This window comes from Antechinus flavipes, chromosome 4, assembly GCF_016432865.1.
Source record: "Antechinus flavipes isolate AdamAnt ecotype Samford, QLD, Australia chromosome 4, AdamAnt_v2, whole genome shotgun sequence".
Taxonomy (NCBI): domain Eukaryota; kingdom Metazoa; phylum Chordata; class Mammalia; order Dasyuromorphia; family Dasyuridae; genus Antechinus; species Antechinus flavipes.
In genome coordinates, this window is record NC_067401.1 from 140586795 (window position 1) to 140602983 (window position 16189).

The following is a 16189-nucleotide window of genomic DNA, read 5'->3' on the forward strand; positions in this document are numbered from 1 at the left end:
CCACTGGGCCAGCCGCCACCATTCCCCCAGATACTTCTCTGTTTTTCTACACACTCTCTCTCCTTCTCTCTCTCTCTCTCTCTCTCTCTCTCTCTCTCTCTCTCTCTCTCTCTCTCTCTCTCTCTCTCTCCCTCCCTCCTTTCTCTCTCTCTCTCTCCCTCCTTTCTCTCTCTCTCTCTCTCTCTCTCTCTCTCTCTCTCTCTCTCTCTCTCTCTCTCTCTCTCTCCTTTCTCTCTCTCTCTCTCTCTCTCTCTCTCTCTCTCTCTCTCTCTCTCTCTCTCTTCTCTCTGTCTCTTTTTCTCTCTCTTCTTCTCTGCCCCCCTCCCCAGCTGCTGCCTGAGGCATCCTAGCTTGCATTTCAGAAATTTCTGGATGGTGGAGTCACTGAAAGAAGAGGGAGGCGGAGTGTCTGCGGTCTAGAGGATGGCCTCCCCTTATCTCCTCTGGGCCTGTCACTGTGCCCCCCTCCCTCTGTCCAGCTCTGAAAGAATACTTCTTGGGTAGACGACGATTGCCTGGCTGGGGGGAGTGGGGCTGGCTGAGGTTGGGGGCAGCTTGGAGATAGTGAGGGGAAGGAGGAGGGCCGAAGTCCCTCCAGGTAGCCCTGAGGGAGAGGGGGGCAGGAGAGGCAGCATTGGCCCGGATTCATGAGCTCTTCCTAGGCTCTGGACCTCAAAAGAAGCTTTCAGAGTTGTAATATGGCTTGAATGAAGATTTGTCTTTGTATCCTGTGCTCTGGGTGGTGTGGTGTGTGGCAAGCTGGGGGAAGGAAGGCAGAATGTTACATGTGTATGTTAACTAGTCATTTGTTCAACAAACATTAAGCACTTATTATCTGTGAGGCAGAGGAGCCACCATGATGTGTGGAGAGAGGGCAGCAGGCCTCTGAATCAGGAAGGACTGGGTTCATGTATTGCCTGTGACTCTGTAAAATTAGGGGATTGGACTCAAGGGTCTCTAAAATCTCTTTTAATTCAAAATCTATCAGCTTATGCTATTCTATGTGATCCTAGACAAATCATTTTAAATTTCTCCTTGCTATAGGGTAACTCTAAAATGGCAAATCACAGATAAAGTGCCAACATATACCGGTATTATTCAGAGAGTCCCTATGTCAAAGAAGGCACCTATTCCTAGCCGATGTATAAGTATTGTGATAACTATAAAAAGGGGTAAAAATTCAGTTTCTAGTTCATGCCTTTATCCTATCTTATTTGGATTATCAGTCTCTACCCACAATAATCTATCTTTCACTCAGCTGACAGTGATTTTCATAAAATCACATAAATTTAGTATCATAAATCATAAACCTATATCAGACCCTCCTCATTTAATTACCTCCAGTGTCTCTTAATCATCTCCAGAATTAAGATCAATATGGTCCTCTTGGCCACTGCCACCTCATTAATAGAGACACATTTTAATTTTATTCTCACCAAAGGCACATTAGGAGGACCCCGGATATATAAAGTCATGTCGACACTATTTGGAAACCTCAAGTTTATAAATATATAGAAACAACTATCTATTAGCCTTATATAAACTAAGGCTTTCCTGACGAGATTGGAGGGAAAGGTGGACCTTGGACAAGAAGTTTTTTAATGATGGGAACATGGGGATGACAGCCTGGTTATGACATGCATTTCAGGCTTACAGAGACCCATGAGGTGGGGTAGCAGTCTCCAGATTAACATTTGGAAGAAGCCCACATCATTCCACCTTACTGGCAGATGTTGATATCCAGGGACAAAGCGAACTGTGGGAGTGTTAGTAAAAAATCTAATTGGAAGGGGCAGCTAGGTAGTGTAGCAAATAGAGCATCAGCCCTGAAGTCAGGAGGGCCTGAGTTCAAATACAGCCTCACATATGTACTAGCTGTGTGAATTTGGGCAAGTCATTTAACTGTGATTTCTTTAAAAAAAAAAAATCCAAATGGGGCCTTCTAATTCAGGGTCCACTATGAACAAGTAAAATACCCAATGTCTTTTCCTTCCTATAGCTCAAAAAGGTCTATGGAATCTCTCAACCTCAGTTCCTGGCCTAGCCAATGTTTCTATGGTAGAAACATCCATTCTGTTTAGGCTAGAGAATTATAATTCGTCCATAGGACTGTCTTAAATCACTGTGGTTGCTTCCTCCTTGCCTGAGGGCACAAGAAGTTCCCCAGATTAGCAGACAAAGATCACTGTAGCTCATTGTTCTCAAATTCACCTTAGTTTGATTTTCTGGGACTGGAACAGTATATGTACCTGGAGCCTCTGAATATGTTACAGGGGTCCTCAAACTTTTAAAATAGGGAGCCAGTTCAGTGTCCCTCAGACTGTTGAAGGGCCGGATTATAGTAAAAACAAAAACTTTGTTTTGTGGGCCTTTAAATAAAGAGACTTTATTTATCCCCCTGGGTGAGGAGTTATTGATCAATTTGATGAATTCCTCAATTAATGTGATGAGATGATAGGGCACAGCCCTTTATTTGGAAGCAACTAAGGGGTACTTCCACATAGAATTTAGGGTTATGTCCTCTTCTGATAGGACCCAGGGACTCACTCTTCTTATTTACCCTGACCCAGTATATAAAGGTGAGCTGGGAGACCAATTTAGTATACACACACACACACACACACACACACACACACACACACACACCCCTTTCCCCATTCACTTAGACTTTAAGAGTGTAGATCAATATGCAACAGAACAGACTTGTATTGTTGAGGATGAGGAAACCTGTGCATGGATCCAGGTAATGCAGTTCTCCCTAGAAACACATGGCAAGCTGACTGTATTTGCCCAGGTGTCCTGAGAAGAGCATTTCTGGCTGCTTTCTGCTCTACTGTTTTGAGCACATCAGAAAGCAGAGATCTGAAAATGCACTTTCCTAGCTCCGGAGCTGGTTGCAATCAGGGCACTATCCTGTACCTTGTACTGTATGCAGCACTCTTTCTGGGCTTACTCCACCTGCTTTCAGGTTGGGTCTCTAGAGAGTGACTGCTATCTCAGTTTGTAGTATTGTAACAAATCCATGGGATACATATACATATACTATAGCCCATGAGCCCCTATTAGTGTGCTTCCCATTAACAGTCATAGATTCTGTTAGCTCTTAGAAAAAGCATTTACTCAAACAACATAGCAAGGATAGTGGTTATAAAATATTTTCCCCATAAATCTGGGCTTCATTCTCCTGCACAATCACACTTGGAGGATTCACAAGAGGCATTAAGCATCTAACAAATTCCTTTTTTTCATAAAGTTTTTACACTGGATTTCCAGAATTTGCTTCTTTCTGTATATGTGCTCTCAGATGCCATAGATCCCATTCCTTAAAACTGGGACGACTATTAGATGGACCCCCTTGAATAACTATTTCTTTCTGTGTGTCTGTATGGAGTGTGTCTATAACCTCAATAATGCATTAATCTCCTTTAGACAAATGAAGTCTTGAATTGCTTGATGTGATGTTTACCTCGGGCCAGGCTGCTTCGGGGATGGGAAGAGAGAGAGACTTCTTCTCTTCCCCTTGTTGTTACCTTCCCATACAGACTCAGGAGCCTCCTCCACAATTACCTTTAACGTTCAAATTGTGGGAGCTAATTTGTTTTTTCAGACAATTAGATTGCTCCCTTTAATTCTGCAGAGCAAGATTTTCACACATCATTCAGGGATCAGGAGGTAGACACCTCTTTACAATCAGTTTCGCACCTTATTAATACCTAATGACTACTTATTAAAAATAAATCAACTGAGCTGAAGGGTAATCACATCCTCCCATTTGAGAGGTTGGGGAACTTATTATCCACATTTAGGGAGATCTAGACACAAGAGATAGTATGATTATAGTAGATTTATCGGTAGCAACTCCAATTGGGGACAAAGAGAGAAGAGAGAAACTTTGTCTCTTCTTAATTTCCCTATTTCTGTGAAGGGTTCTACCATCTTTCCAATCACCCAGGATCATAACCTTGGTATCTTATTCTCAGTCAATTGCTAGAGCTTGTCATCTCACCTCCACAATATTTCTTATATCCTTTTCCTTCTCCTTTTTTACCATAACCACAATCCAGACTCTCACCACCTCTTGCCTGGACTATTTCAATAGCCTTTAAGAATTATACTTTTGGAAAATCATTCTGACAGCAGTGTGGAGTTTATTGGAGTTGGGGAAGACAACTTATTACTAATAATTTTAGTGGTTCCTTATTACCTCCAAGATTAAATATAAACCCTTTTGTTTGGCATTTAAAACCCTTTACCTTTTTGTGTTGTTGTTTTGTTTTAGGGAGAGAGATCTATGTTTTCTTTCACAGCATGACTTTTATGGAAATGTTTTGAATAACTTCACATGTTGTTTCTTAATTGGGGGCTAGAGGGAGGATAAGGGAAAAAAATCTGGCACTCAAAGTTTTAAAAACAAATGTAAAAAGTTGTTTTAATGTAACTGGGGAAAAAAATAAAAATCTTTAAAAAATCTTTACAATCTGACCGTCTAACCTGTCTTTCCAGTCTTACTACACTTTACTCTCCTTTGTACATCTTATAGTCTAATCAAACTGACTTCATTTTTATTCCTTTATATTCAGCTCTCTATTTCCTATCTCTTTTTCTTTGCATTGATAACTAGGATAATAGCTAGGATTTATTATATTGTTTTAAAGTTTAATATGGTATTTTGCAAATATTATCTCCATTTTTTACCCCCACTTTTACCTGACAATCTTGGGAAGTAAATGCTATTGTGATCCCATTTTCTAGATGAGAAAACCGAGGCAGAAAGATTAAATGATCATACAAGTTAGTGTTAAAGAAGAACTCAGTGTTCTTCCTTTCTATAAGTCCAGCATTCTATCCACTGCTCCACTGATTGTTCCCCATGCTTGGATTGTGTTCTCTTGAAAACTCTATAGTTATAAAATCCCCAGATTTTTTTCAAGATTCAGCTCAAGCATCTTCTTCTATGTGAACCTTTTCTTGGTCCTCCCAGCTATTTGTGGCCCTTCCATAATTTGTATCTATATTTTATATTCCCATAGAGGTGCATGCTCAATCTTCCAATAGAATGTAGGTTCCCTAAGGCCAGTGACTGTTATCTTCAGAGTATCAGCAGTACATGTTACATAGTAAGTGCTGAATAAATGCTTGCTGACTAATGAATTAATTGTCAGAAGACTCCAGACCCTGGATAAAAACTAAAGCCTGGGGATTAATATGTTGAGGGGAACATGAATACAAATAAAAGAGTCCCTGCTCACAAGGAATCTGCAATTAACTCAGGAGGTATGACCATATAACTAGGTGGTCCAGTGAATCGATTACCAGGCCTGGAGTCAGGAAGATGTGAGTTCAAATCCAGCCTCAGACACTTACCAGCTGTGTGAGCCTGGGCAAGTCAAAACCTTACCCAGTCAAACCTTGTTTGTCTCAGTTGGTTCATCTGTAAAATTGACTGGCGAAGGAAATGGAAAATTCATTCTAGTATCTTTGCCAAGAAAACTCAAAGACACACTATGGTTTTTTAAAATTAATTTTAATACACATTGCTTTATGGATCATTTGGGAAAGAAAAATCAGAACAAAAGGGAAAAACCACGAGAGAGGGAAAAAAAACAGAAAAAAGAAGTGAACATAACATGTGTTGATTTATATTCAATCTCCACAGTTCTTTTTCTGAATGCAGATGGCATTTTCTGTTCAAAGTCTATTAGGATTGCTTTGGATCATTGAGTTTCTAAGAAGATCCAAATCTTTCATAGTTGATCATTGCACATGTTATTGTGTACAATGTATTCTTGGTTCTGCTTGTTTTGCTCACCATCAGTTTGTGCAAATCTCTCCAGGACTTTCTAAAATCAGCTTGTTGATCATTTTATTTATAGAACAAGAATAGTCCATTACCTTCATGTTTCCACAGCTTATTCAGCCATTCTCCAAATGATGGGCCTCTATTCATTTTTCAGTTCTTTGCTACCACAAAAAGAGCTACTACAAAAATTTTTGCACATATTGGTCCTTTTCCCTCCTTTATGATTTCCTTGAGATACAGACCCAGTAGTGACACTTCAGATCAAAGGGTATGCACAGTTTTATGGCCCTTTGGCACAGTTCCAGATTGCTCTTCAGAATGGTTGGATCAGTTCACAACTCCACCAAGAAGGCATCAGTGTCCCAGTTTTCCCACATCCCCTGCAACATTTAACATTATCTTTTCTGTCATCTTGGCCAATCTGACAGGTATGAGGTGGTACCTCAGAATTGTCTTAATTTGCATTTCTCTAATCAATAGTGATTTAGAGCATTTTAAAATATGACTAGAAATGGCTTTAATTTCTTCATCTGAAAATTGTCTGTTCATATCCTTTAACCATTTATCAATTGGAGAATGGCTTGTATTCTTATATGTTTGAGTCAATTCTCTCTATATTTTAGAAATCAGAACCCTTAGATGTAAATTTTCCCCCCAGCTTTGTACTTCTATTTTCATCTTGTTTTTTCTGTAAAACCTTTTTGATTTAATGTAATAAAAGTTGTTCATTTTGCCTTTCATAATGTTCCCTAGTTCTTCTTGGTCATAAATTCCTCCCTTCTCCAAAGATCTGATAGGTAAATTATCCCTTGCTCTCCTAATTGGTTTATGGCATCATCCTTTATGTCTAAATCACGTACCCATTTTGACCTTAGTTTGGTATGGGGTGTGAGATGTAGGTCTATGTTAAATTTCTGACATTATATTCCAGTTTTCCCAGAAATTTTTGTAAAATAGTGAGTTCTTATTCCAGAAGCTGGAGTTTGGGGATTTATCAAATACTAGATTACTATAGGCCTTGATTATTGTGTCATGTGTATATGATAATCTATTCCACTGATCCACCACTCTGTTTCTTAGCCAGTACCAAATGGTTTTGATGACTGCTGCATTATAATACAGTTTTAGGTTTGGTATGGCTAGGCCACCATCCTTTGTATTTTTTTTCCAATTAATATTCTTTATATTCTTGACCTTTTGTTCTTCCAGATTAATTTTGTTATTATTTTTCTAGTTCTATAAAATAATTTTTTGGCAGTTTGATTGGTATGGCACTGAACAAGTAGATCAATTTTGGCAGAATTGTCATTTTTATTATATTAGCTTGGTCTACCCATGAAAGATAGATATTTTTCCAGTTGTTTAGATCTGACTTTATTTGTGTGAGAAGTGTTTTGTAATTGTGTTCATATAATTCTTGGGTTTTTCTTGGCAGGTAGACACCCAAATGATTTTGTTTTGACTATAGTTATTTTAAATGGAATTTTTCTATCTCTCGCTGATGAGCCTTGTCAGTAATACATAGAAATGCTGATGATTTGTGTGGGCTTATTTTATATCCTGCAACTTTGCTAAAGCTGTGAATTATTTCCAATAGGTTTTTGGATGATTTTCTAGGATTCTGAAGTATATCATCATATCATCTGCAAAAAGTGATAGCTTTATTTCTTCATTGCCTATTCTAATGCCTTTAATTTCTTTTTCTTTTCTTATTGCTAAAGCCAACATTTCTAGTACAATGTTGACTAATAGTGCTGATAATGGGCATCCACACTATGATTTAAACAAAATACTATATGACTTGTCCAACAAGTAGATTTTATAAAAATGGATCAAACTCAAATTTGACTTCAAAATTGAAACTGGGGATCAGTGAAACAATACATAATATTTTGTGATAGTTTTTTCCTTTACTTTTATACCCTAGATTCCTTGTTATCCATTTTCCCCAACCCCACAGACAGATCCTCAGTCCTTTCTAGGTAGCTAGGGGACTCAACTGATAAAACAGTCTTAGAATCAGAAAGACTAAGAGTTCAAATCCATTCTCAAGTGCTTTGGCTGAATCATTTAACTTCTGCCTACCTCAGTTTTCTCAAGTGTAAAATGAGGAGCAATAGCAATTAAAATTTATTCTAGTTTAGATTGCATCATGATGATGATGATGATGATTGATGATCATGAAAAGAGTAGATAAGAGATATCTACTTTGCAGAATTACTGAGAAGAAAAAAAAAACCTTCCTTGAAACTTGCAGCCCTAGAATTATGAGTTACTATAAGGCACTATATTTTATTCTCAAAAAAAAAAAAAAAAAGACAGCTCTAGTGTTGTGAGCTAAGTGTTGGTCATCTCTGATTTAAATGATCTTTAAGGTCATTAAAATTCTTAATACTCTGTAATAGTTCATATTATGATGAGAAAATAAATTTTTCCTAGTCTCTGAACACTTCATAGAAAGAACATTAGCATTAACGATAGCATAACTAATTCAGATCATGTCAACTCATCTATGATTCAGTAGATGAGTTCCAGAGTACAGGGGCACATAGTTAACAAGTCTCTGGGACAGGATTTGAATACAGGTCTCCCAGATTCCAAGGCTGATACTGTATCCATGGCCAAGCTTTCTCTATGAACATAGCATTAGCATCTTTAAAAGACAATTATATATTGATTATTCCTTTCCTCTTCAACCCCCCCCTCACCCCTCAGCTTATTCTCAAATCCATAAATGATTTTGGAAAGGGTGGGGCTTTTTAAGAAAAATAATCTTTTTTTTTTTTTTTAAAGAAAAATAATCTTTCTCTCTGAGGGATCCTGAAGTTAGGGGGCTGAATATCAATAGATCTTTGTGTCCCCTCTGGCATTAGCTTACACAGTGCTATGCAGATTGAATGAGTCTCCTAGAGAGTAGGAAGGAGGCTGCCTTGACTCTGGATTCCAGAGTTCTTTCTCTTTGGGGGAAGTATTATTTAACAGGGGAATGTTCCAGTGCCTTATGAAGCAGGACTGCTTGGCCTAAGTCTGGGCTCTGCTGTTTACCAGCTGTGTGATCTTGGCCCTTGACCTCTTTGAACCTTTCTTATCTGTAGAATAGAGCTGTTTTTTTTGTTTTTTGTTTTTTGTTTTTTTGAGAATAAAATATAGTGCCTTATAGTGACTCATAATTCTAGGGCTGCAAGTTTCAAGGAAGGTTTTTTTTTTTTCTTCTCAGTAATTCTGCAAAGTAGATATCTCTTATCTACTCTTTTCATGATCATCAATCATCATCATCATCATCACCACCACTACCTTCATTATAATCATTACTGCCAGATCATCCCAGTTTTCCCGTATGCTCAAGAAAGCAGAACCATAACTAGTGACTCTGGCATCTGGGGCAAGAAACATGAACCATGCCCTCAATTTCAAATTTAAAAACAAATTCACAGAAACTGGAAGCTGAGTGCATGCCCATCAATTGGAGAATATTATTGGTCTGTAAAAAATGACCAGAAGGATGGTTTCAGAAAGGCCTGGAGAGACTTACAGGAACTGATGCTGAGTGAAATGAGCAGGACCAGGAGATTATTATACACTTCAGCAACAAATATGAGGATCAATTCTGATGGACGTGACCCTCTTCAACGAGATGAACCAAATCAGTTCCAATAGAGCAGTAATGAACTGAACCAGCTACATCCAGGGAAAGAACTCTGGGAGATGATTATGAACCACTACATAGAATTCCCAATCCCTCTACTTTTGTCTGCCTGCATTTTTGATTTCCTTCACAGGCTAATAGTACACTATTTCAAAGTCCGACTCTTTTTGTACAGCAAAATAACTGTTTGGACATGTATACTTATTTTGTATTTAATTTATACTTTAACATATTTAACATGTATTGGAGGAGGTGGGGAGAAGGAGGGGAAAAGTTGGAACAGAAGGTTTTGCAATTGTCAGTGCTGAAAAATTACCCATGCATATATCTTGTAAATAAAAAGCTATAATAAAAAAATAAAATAAAGGACAAATTCAAAGGCCATGGGAGATGACTGATCCATGTATGGCGTGATGGTGGAGATAGATCTTAGGATGCTATGAAACTACTACTAGGAATGCTTGAAGGTGGAGTTAGGAGAAGATGCAACCATGCTGGTAAAAAGTTCATCTGAGTATTTCCAAGGCCGAGTGGCAATCGAGTGAAGAGGAATCTTATCTAGTATTTCATTTAATTATTTTTGCTCTCTAAGAGCTAAAATCAGTTGTAAAATTCTACTTGCTAAAGGTGATATGAGTACGTCTCTTTAAATTTCTGTGTCCTAGGACATAGCCCTGCTTGCTCCACTATAGTTACCATTCTGCACGAAGGGGGATGCCCACCAAGTCCCTTTCCTCCTGGTTCCATCCTCAATCCCACTCCCATCCTCATTTCCCATCTTGAGATAGCTAGTGTATATACAGAGCATAGGACTTGGAATTCAGAACACCCAAGTTCAAATCCTGCCTCAGACACTTATTAAATTGTTGTTCAACTTTCATTTTTGAAGCAAACCAATTATATCACATTGTGATACCTTGATTTCTATGTGATATTGATGACTATGTGAATTGGATTTAAGAAGAACTGCACAAAGTCTTTAATCTTACTTTGTCATTGAGGAGGAATTGAGGAATTGAGGAATAATAATAACAGGACAAAAGTCAAGGCAAGTGGTGATGGGCTGGGATGAAGTGAATGACTTCGGCATCTTCAGCGTCTGACCAAGCCCTAAGCACTCGGAACCTACTCCAGCCACCTTCAGAGCCATTGGAACAAATTGTTCTTCTCCATCCATTCTGCTGGGGGAAATCTCCGCATGCTTGGAGTAGACATCCCCTAATTCACTAATGGTTTTGAGGCTTGTTGCTTATCTTCAACCTGATTTAGCAGGTCAGTGAGACAGTTTTACTGGGGTGTACCTGTTGCATTCTCAAGTGTCTTAGAATCACAGGTGAGAGATGGAGGGCAGATGGACACTAAAGTTAGATGAGCAAAGGGCTTGGCAAAATCTCACACTTCACACAAGAAGTGCTAGTTCTCTCTGAACATCCCACATTCCCCACTCACTATGTGACTTTATTAAGTCACTTAACCTCTGCCTGCTTTCGTTTCCTCATCTGTAAAATGGGGAGAATAATATATCTACCTCACAAGATTGTCATGAGGATCAAATGAGATAATATTTATAAATTGCTATATAGGTGCTAGTTGTTATTAATATTATTTCTAGGATGTATGCATCATGCCTGAAAGTGCTTTAAGATCCTCAAGTGAAAGTCTGGTGATAGAGAAGCTTTGAGAGGCAGCTTGATGATATGTATAGTATGTTTATATATGTATTTATTATTTATAGTTATTTATATTATATATTTATTACTTATATACATATAACATGTAATATGTATATTTTATATATGATATATATTACATGTAATATGTATATATATTAAAACATAAGACAAAAGTGTATAATGTGCTTTAAACGTTATAATCAGTCAATCTACAAACATTTATTAGAATAATAGATATAGAGCTAAAAGAGAACTCAGAAGCCATCCCATAATTCTACAGATGAGGAAACTGAAGCCCAGGGATGAAATATGTCCAAAGTGTCAAAGATGTTAAGTATCTATATAATATATACATATATATCATATAAGATAAGATATAAAGCTAGCTCCTCTGATTCTAGAGCCAATATTCTTTTCTAGAGTATACCATACAAAGACAATTTGCAAGGAGCTGGAGCTACAAAAGGAAATACTTCTTGCTCTCATGGCTTATGCTCTACTAGGGGAGGTAACATTAGCATAAATAAGCATATAACAAATAAATGCTATGTATATTATTGGAGGAGAGAGGATTCCATTTGAGGTTTTCTTGGCAAAGATATTGGAATAGTTACTATTACTTTCTCTGGCTCATTTTACAAATGAGGAAACTGAGACAAACAGGGTTAAGTGACTTGCCCAAAATCATACAGCCAGTAAGTGTTTGAGGCCAGATTTGAACTCAGGAAAAGGAGTGTTCCTGACTCCAGGGCTTGTGCTCTATGTACTATGACACCTAATCAGGAAAGTCTTTATGGAACAGCATTTGAAGGAAGCAAGGGATTCTAAGATGCCAAAGTAAGGAAGAATGACATTCTAGGGATGGAGGACCAGAAATGGAAGATAAAAAGTTGTGTGGGAGGAACAGAGAGTAGGCTAATTTGGATGGAGAGAAGAGTTCAGGAAGAAGAATAATGTATGATAAAGTAAAAAGGCTAGCTTGGGGCCAGGTAGCAAAGGGTTTTGAATCTTCTACATTTGACCCTAGAAACCTAGGGAGTCTTTAAAATTTATGAGTAAGAGAACATGGACAGAAAGCACTTTCCTCACAACAACCCTGTGAGGCAGATAGTTCAAGTTTAACTACTTCCATTATCCAGATGAAGAAGCTAAGGCTTTAAGAGTCAAAATGATTTGCCCAAAGTAGACCAGCTTGGAAAGAACACTAGTCCTGGGGTCAGAGGGCCTGGGTTCAAATGTTGCCTGTCACTTATTACCTAAGTGACTTTGGATAAATCACTTAAATTTCATCAGCCTGTTTCCCCATTTGTAAATTGAACTTGATGGTCTCTAAGATCCCTCTGAACCCAAGCCTTCTAACTCTAGGTGTACCCCCCAAGTACCTACTTGGTATTTAAGGGACTTGACTTAGAATTCTTATCTGTGGGATTTAAAACAAGTCACGTAACTTCTCTGAAATTCCCTAAATGGGGGAAATAATAATAATACCTGTACTACCTGCCTCTGCAAACTCTTGTGAGGAAATTTATTTTTAATCTTTAAAGGGACTCATCCAGGTGAATTTTGAGGTTACACACTTCTCTGTGCTATTCTGTGGGGAGTAAGAGAGACCATGAGCAATGACATAATGAAAAAAATGCTGAATTCAGAGTCAGGGTGTGAATTCCTACTTTGCTTCACTATTAGCTGAGTGACCTTCATCTCTCTGGGTCTCAGTCTTCTCATCTGTCAAATGAATCTGGGCATCTCTTCCAGCTCTAACTCTATGATCTATAATCCTTCTATGGGGCTGAGTGCATGGGGAATTGGTGGGATGAAACCTGGATTGTCTTCATTCTTTCATAGAGACCCAGAAAGAAGAGAACATGTCATGATTCTGGGCTCTGGTATCACAAATGCTGCTGACATCCCAGCCATTCTGGGATTTATAGATCTAGCTTATCTTCCAACACCAGTCTTTAATGAATATTCCCAAATAATTAAATAATCTAACAAAAATTTATCAGACAGCTATTGCTTGATAACTATTGCTAGAAAATAAAGTGAAAAATAATGAACCAGAAAGGGAAGGTCAAGAGACTTGGAATCTAGTCCAAGCTTTGCTACTAATTATGTTCATAGCTTCCCTTCTTTAGACTTCAGTTTCCTTCTTTGTAGCACAAGAATTTTAGACTTGGATCCCTTCTAACTGTAAATCTATGCCCTTTTAGGTAGAAAAAGGGAAAATCATATTATCCCTGCCTTTAAAAGGCTTATGGATGTTATAGGATGTTGAGGTATACATATACCCAAAAAAGCCGTAAGTTAGATTATAAGTGTCTAGAAGCTATCTAGAACAAAGTGGTTAGAGAGATTCAAGGTGGGATGGATCATTTATAACTGGTTGGGAAAAAGGAAGGAATCATGGAACTGGTGCCTAAGATCAGAGATGATATGGAAACTGGGAGCAATAGTCTATTTCAGACTTTGAGTCTATAGGAAAGGAAAGGAGGACATAAAGAAATAAAAAATAGTATGATTTGACTGAGCATAGAATTAATGAATATATGATTTTTTATCCCTTTTCATAGGAGAAAGACATCCTCTATAGGAAGAAAGACGGTGTGACAGAGCATTGGTCTTGGAATCACAAAGACTCAGATTCAAATCCTGTCACAGACAATTAATTATGTAACCCCAGCCAAGCTACTTAACTTTCTCAGCTTCGGTTTCTTCAGATTAAAAATGAAAGAATTGGATTTTGTGGACTCTAAACTTCCCTCTATCTCTAAATCTGTTATCTGACCTATGACTCTCATAAACTAGGTGTCTTAAAAGTAATGGGTGTCAGAAGAACTGAGTTTGAATTCTGATTTTTCTATCTACTGCCCATGGGACCTTGGATACATCCTTAATTTCTTTCTGTATCAAATGTGTATGACATTAAGTCCAAGGGCCCATCCAGGCCCTCATGCCCTATCACAATATTCTTTTATAGAAAGTAAATAGATATATGAAGTAATAGACTATATGTAGGTCTACACATCCATAATCACAGGTAGTGAGAGGTGAAAAGGGTTTGTTTTTAATTGAAAACAAACATATATAACCCAGCTTTCTAGTCAAGCCTGGGGCATTTGGCATAAGACTTTCTTAAATGGAGTTTTTCCCCCCAACCTTTGAGGAGGTGAGCATCCATTATGTCTCTCCATATTTTCATTAGAAAATAAAATTAACCTTCCAGTAGGCAATAGGTGGGTGAAGTGAATAGTCTTGATAAATTTTTCATCATTCCATGGGACCATTTTGTAAATAGGCAAATTGTCCTTGCTCTCAACAACTTTATATGACAGTTTCCATTTACAAATCTCAGAACAAGTAAATTCCATTTACAAGTCTCAGAAATGCTAAGAACTCTCTCATGTTGAAGGACTTGACAATGTATTTTTGTCTGGAATCACTTTTTGTTTCAGTCACAGTTCTTTTAAACCAAAGCTACTTGGTGGACTTTTCAGTTTTTCTTTTTCTCATAAATGGAGTTGGTTCTGGTAAGAGTCTCAACTCATGCATGTGCTTCCTTGAAGAAGATGAAGATTCTCTCTCCAAGGCTCCTGTACCATCTCTGGGCTGCATGCAGGCAAGCAATGATGTGTTAGCTTTCTTTCCACCAACTGGAGAAGTCTCATGCAAAATGCCCCAGGCTGTTGAGAAACCTGGATTAGATAAATGCTGTCATTTTCTATCAATAAACAAAAGGTTCTTCATTCTTCACTATAAGGTCTGGAAAGTTCTAACTTGCTAAAAAAGGTTTCAAGTATGGTCTTGGCTACCAACTGAGTCTGTTTTCTGAGGCCCCGCCTAGTTGAATATGGAGAATCTCATCCCTAGGAGGTTGACCATTTGATGATGAATGCTAGGGCCATGGCAACCTAGAAAACAAAGAAAAATACAATATGGTCCTGACTCCTCTGTGGTAATGGAAGGCAGAGAAACTAAGAATGGCCCTAGAACTAGGAGATTCTCAGCTTTTTTTGTGACATGGACTCCTTTTACATATTGGTGAAACCTAGGGATCCCGTCTCAGAATAAAGTTTTTAAATGCAAAAAATGCAAAAAAAAAAAAATTGCTGTAGAGTGATAAAAATATTTTTCCCCATACAACTTCACAGATCTCCCAAAATCTATCTATCCAGGTTAAGAACACTTATTTCAGGCCATCAATAAACTTTAATCTAATTATTGTTACTCTAAAATGTGAGATCTTTATTTTATGACCAATGAGTATGCGGACTAGAGGATTTGAACCACATTCCCTTGGCATTCCCTTTCATAAAGAAAAACCAAAGACCAAAGTTGTGGTAAAATGTAACAATGGCTCTCTGAAAGACAAAGAAAGGAATGAGTAGAATAAGCTTTATCATACATTCAATAGTAAAAATTATTTCATGGGATACTGAGTCATCTTCTAGTATAGTGCTCATTATAATAAAAAAATATATATATAAAAATAGGACTTACATAGTACTTTAAAGTTCACAAAATATTATATATATATTATCTCATTTGATCCTCATAACAACCTGAAGATAGTGCTACTGTTCTCCACAGTTTACAGATAAAGAAACTGAGGCTAAAAGTCACACAGCTAGTAAGTGCCTGAGGCAGGATTTGACTCCAAAAACCAGCACTCCATCCACTATGTCACTGAACTGATAAGTTACTTATTTGCAAAAAGAACACACTGAAAATAATTGTAGCTTATGCAGCAACATTGATAGAAGAGGATGAAAAGGTAGCGAAATTATTTGGCATTTTCCATATTAAATCAACATATACTCAGATAATTAGTGACTTTAATGCAAAGGTGGAGATGGGTGAGGAAGGTGAGAAACCTATCAGAGCACAAAGAATCAGAAAGAAGGAATTGAAAGAGGCCAAATATTGGTAGATAACAGAAGAGCTTCTTTCTCTGCCCTGACCCTTATCACCTCTCTTCTGGACTCCTGAAACAGCCTATTAGCTGATTTTCCTATCTTGAGTCTCTATCCATTCAGCGATTAATATGATCTTCTCAAAGACCAGATCCATACC